A 5,663-nucleotide genomic window follows, 5' to 3' on the forward strand; every position below is an offset into this window, starting at 1 on the left:
CCCCTGCGGTGTCCCTTAAATAAAAAAGCATGATTTCTGAACAATAGTCTCTTTATTGCTTGTATTGAACGGGTGGGTTTTACAGGCAAGCACGCTGAATGCAGAGGCACCTCATAGAGAGCAACATGCATGGCTTTCACAACTGGCCATATATAAAATTCTCTTTTAAAGCCTCCTTGATTTGCATTGCTCCTCACTGTGCTCTACTTATCGTCCTGTTTTCTGGCTGCTCAAAATCCGTGACTAGGCACCCCACTTTTGTCCACTCCCCTTTCCTCCCAGCAAATAACTTTCTCCCTTGCTCTCGCAAAAATTATGGAGCATACAACAGGCTGCCACCGCAAAGAGAATGTTGCATTTGTTGAGGTCTTAGACTGCAGAACCTTCTCTTTAAATGCCCCAGAGTACATTCTACTACCATCTTGCACTTGCTTGGGCTATAATTGAATTGTTCCTTACTGCATTCCAGGCTGCTGTCTATGGCTTCATGAGCCATGGGAGCGGGGGGTAGACTAGGTCACCAAGGGTCACTATTGGCATTTCAACCAAATTACTATCAATTACTGTGATGGTAATTTTCTAGCCTGGGAAGAAAGTTCCATCTTGCAGTTTTGGCATAGGCAGTAGTTTCTAAAGATGTATGCATCATGCACAATTCCCAACCATCCCATGTTGAGGTCAGTGAAATGGTCCTTGTGTTCTACTAGGGCCTGTAGCACCTTCGAGAAATACCTTGTATGGATTATGTACTCTTTGGCAAGGCGGTTGGGAGTCAAGATGGGGATGTTCATTCCATCTATTACCCCACCACAGTTAGGGAACCCCAGTGCAGCAAAGCCCTCTGCTATGTCCTCCACATTTCCTTGAGCCATTACCCTTAATAGTGGCAGAAGGGTATTGATTGCCTTATCTGTTTGGATCACAACAACCCTCACTGTAGATTTTCTCTCTACACATTGATTTCCAGCTGACCGGTAGCTGTGTGGCATTGCAAGCTTCCACAGAGCAATTGCCTCTCATTTCGTCACCGTCAGAGCAGGTGTCATTCAGGTATTCTTGCACTTCAGGGTGGGGAAAAGCGATTCACAAACTTCCATTAAAGTGGCCTTATATATATGGAAGTTTTTCAGCCATTTTTGATTGTCCACAACCCGCATACCAATGCGGTCTCACCAGTCTGTGCTTGTCTAATGACACCAGAACTGGTGTTCTACTATGTCAAGAGAATCAAATGCCAACAGCATTTGCAAGTCACTCAACTCAAGTATGCCACAGAAAAGTATGTTCATGGCATCCTGAGATTCTTTCTCATTATGGTTAGACCCTGGATATGCTCCCGTGTTAGGCACACCATGGTTATCATCATCATCATGCTTTGATGCTCAATGGGATCCATGATGGGTACCTATGCTTATGCTACTATGGTGTCTGCATGGACAACCAGGTGACAAAAGGGCATGAAAAGACTGTTTGGCATTGTTCTTAAGCAAGGGGAAGGGAGGAAATGAGTGCATTATGGGACACTGACAACATGTAACCAGAATCATCAATGGCACAATTTTGGTCCCAGCATGTACTGGGAACAGAACCCAGAATTCAAAGGGGTACAAGCACTGTGGGATAGCTAGCCACAGGGCATTGCTTTCAAAGTTGATAGAAGCCACCCTACTGTGGACACGCTACTTAGAACTGTGTCAAATTCTTGCACTCTATAGGGACATGCACCTTTCTCTTTACAAAATTGGGTGCTAAAAAGTTAACGGTAATAAATTCTACCTTATCTCATAGTCTTAGTAGTTTATTGTCCATTCGTGTACAAGATTTCCTGCTCCTTATCAGTAGAATGTTTCCTTCTACCCAGTCCCTTTCATGTCACATGAAATGCAGGTGGCTGTTTTCAGAACTGTCTGGATGACTGTGGCATTGAAGATGTTCTTTAATCAATGAGTATTTTTAGCCATTATTATATTTGGTTTGTGCTTTTGTGATGTTCAGAGGTATTTTTAAACTCTGAGGTGGTACTCGTCTGAGCTCATAGGGAGGTAGGCATGTTGTACCAAAGAGCCATAATTACCAACTGCAAAGCTCAGCTGCAGGCGAAAAAAATACCCATCGTGTTTCACCTCTACTCCAACTAATTTACTTGGTCTGCTGCTGCCTGTATTATTTTTTAAGTAAAAGGATACAATTTGTTTGCTGACAATATGCTGATTTAAATATGCCTTCAGGTATAGATTTTTCCATAAGCCAAGAAAAAAACATGGTATATCTGTTTGGCAGTTAATGCTGAAATTTACTAGCTCTCCATATCCATTGCAGATACAAACACAGTCTTAATTGTTCCATTTTTATTCTCACTGAAAACACAGTAAATCTTAATGGTTGTGCTTCATACATTAAGAGGGAATGTAGTAGCTGTAGGAAAAAATATTCAAAACACATTAAATTAGCAACTGTGTAATAATGTTTTCATGCTGTTCATCAGAATTTATATTGAAAGAGCAATTGTCCCAAAGTATTCTTAAAGTGGTTGGTCTGATGAAATTGTTTCCCTACCCCAAGATATTTCCATAATATGGTTTCCCCCTCTACTTCTGCCCTTCTCAGATTTTCAGAACTTGAAAACAAAATTTTTCCACGTTAATTACAGTGCTGGTTGAGAATGCGTTCTGTTGTTTTGGCTACAATACCAGCTCTCACACTGTTTGTTTATAGCTCTCTAAAAAGCCATTTTAATAAGGTCAGATTTGCAATTTAAATTAACTTTAATATTACTTGCAAGTGCCAGCATTATTTGTTTACGCAAGGGGTAAACATACTGAAAATTTATCATTTAAAAATACATTCCCTTGTTTTCTTTTCAAAATGGTGCATCTCAAGTAATAAACAGCCATGATTTTGTATAATATATTGCTTTTCGAAATGGGAGACAACTTAAAACAGGGAGATAAATCAGATAGTCAAGCTAAGCATTTGAGCTGAGGGAACAATTCACAGCAAACAATTTATTCTGCAAATTGAGCCCTTTCCCCTCCTCTTATGTATTCTGCAAGGAGCCTGCCATTTTAAAATGAATGTGATGACTATTTGGGATTGTCAGACAAATGTTTTTATAGACATATATCTGCTTATAGCTTACTTATGAACTGTTCACTGTGAATGGTCATTTCTGTACACGGTGTTATATCTTTGAGCTGTGTGACTGATCACCTAAGTCATGCGATATTGTTTTTGTTCTCATGTGAGATGACCTAAACTTTATAGGCCACTTCTGCTTTCACTCAAAACAAATTTGGTTTCATGCTTATCCATCTCTTTACCGTAGATATTTATAAAGTGTCTGGCCCACTCAAGATCATCTGAAGAAGCAGGGTTTTTTCCCCACGTAAGCTCATGATACTATATTTTTGTTAGTCTCTAAGGGTATGTCTACTCTACCCCGCTAGTTCGAACTAGCGGGGTAATGTAGGCATACCGCACTTGCAAATGAAGCCCGGGATTTGAATTTCCCGGGCTTCATTTGCATAAGCGGGGAGCCGCCATTTTTAAAACCCCGCTGGTTCGAACCCCGTGCAGCGCAGCTACACGGGGCTCGAACTAGGTAGTTCGGACGAGGTGTACCGGTAGTTCGGACTAGGAAGCCTAGTCCGAACTACCTAGTTCGAGCCCCGTGTAGCCGTGCTGCACAGGGTTCGAACCAGCGGGATTTTAAAAATGGCGGCTCCCCGCTTATGCAAATGAAGCCTGGGAAATTCAAATCCCGGGCTTCATTTGCAAGTGCGGTATGTCTACATTACCCTCCTAGTTCGAACTAGGAGGGTAGTGTAGACATACCCTAAGGTGCCACAGGATAACTAATTTTTAAAGTTACATACTAACACAGCTACTCTCTGTAGCCTGATAGTGGCTATGTGCAGTATTTTTCATAGAAGAAACCAATTGCAGATTTTGAACATGAAATGAAATTTTGTTTTGCATTGAAATGAGCCTCAGCATTGGGCCAGAAATTTGTCTCTTGAAAAACTCCAGTGGCCCAACTTTGCAAACAGCATCTAAATAGGGCTGTGATTGTGGTCAAATTAAATTCTGTTTAGAAGTCTCTGAAATGTTTACTAGCTTTACTGAGCAATTTTAGTTTTTGACTCCAGAGCTAAAGGCGTAAGGTGCTGGATCCACAACGCTACTTCCATTCCTAAGTGCCATTTTTAGGTACCACTGCAAACTACAAACTCCTGCTTGGCTGCTGCCCAGTTGTGATGCTGAGTGTCATAGCATGTCACTTCTAGGCATTCAGAAAATGAATGTGATTCACAAAGCCTGAAAGAGGCACCTGGGTTCCTTATACAATGAAAGGGAACCATAGGTACGTTAGAACAGCTTAAAAGCCGGCTCTCTGCACATATCGGCTCCTGTATCCCCTCCCTTGCTGCTTCTGGAACAGAGGCAGCAAGGAGGGGGGGGGAGGGAGAATGTGTGTAGGCAATAGGATTAACCAATATACCCAGGCTTATTGATTAATCATGAAGTCAACTACACGTTGACATCATTATTCCCAGCATCCAGGAAACAGAAGCTAGGGACACTTCACAGCATAGCTGTGAATCCTTGCACATCTTGGGTAATAAGTTCCTAGAGGATAGGTCTATCAATGGCTTATCTAAATCTTTTTTTTTTTTAACCCAGTTAGAGTCATGACCTTCACAACATTCTCTGGCAAAGAGTTCTATAGTTTGATTGTGCATTGTGTGGGGAAAAAATACAATAAAAATTACAACCAATATTATTACATGAGCCCAAGCTCAGATGTCCTGGCTGAAGCCCTCGGGCTTTGGCTTCAGCCCTGTCCAGCATGCTTTAGGCTTCAACTTTAGTCCCACTATGTTTAATACTGGTCGTGTTGACCCCATTCAAATGGGGTCATGATTCACTTTGGGGTCCAGAACTACAGTTTGAGAACTGCTGTTTTAGAGCTGCCACTGAAGAAGAATATATTTTATATGTTGTTACTTTTAAATTTAATTTAATTTAGTTTTGAATTTAGAGTCAAGGATGGAGATCAAATGGACAGCTGTGGAGACTGAAGTTATTTATCCATAAAACAGATCTATTACAAGCCATGGAAGTTCAAATAGCTCTATCAACATGCCTTCCTTCATCCAGAAGGACTACTACTATGGTTGAAATGATACTTAAGTCTACGTGTTTCATCAGAGATTGCCAGCCTGGGTATCTGTCAGTGATTGTGGTTTTCTGTGGGGGACACCTGTCTGCTGAGTTTCCTGATGCTATATAGGTCACCATAAAGCCATCCAGTAGGAAGGACTTTTGGGCACTGCTGGGGCTAGAGTCTAACTGAGTGACTTATTGGTGAAGAGATCTTTGTTGCATTTCTTGGACATGGTGCAAAATTTTGGCCTTCAGTTCTCTGTGCTTCAATTTCCCCCTTGTAATGAGGTACATGTTACTTCTCCAGATCTGTTGTCACCAGCCTGCATTGCTGGAAGAGATCCCCATTGCTAACGTGGGTTTAGGCCACCATCTTCTGCTTGAAGATACTTTCCTGCCAGACTGGGATTGGCCATTGCCTGCATATCACAGAGAATCTCCATCTTGCTATGGGAGGGGAGGCATTTGGCCATTAGTTGCCTTCTCTTGTGGGACTT

Source organism: Pelodiscus sinensis, chromosome 4, assembly GCF_049634645.1.
Source record: "Pelodiscus sinensis isolate JC-2024 chromosome 4, ASM4963464v1, whole genome shotgun sequence".
NCBI lineage: Eukaryota > Metazoa > Chordata > Testudines > Trionychidae > Pelodiscus > Pelodiscus sinensis.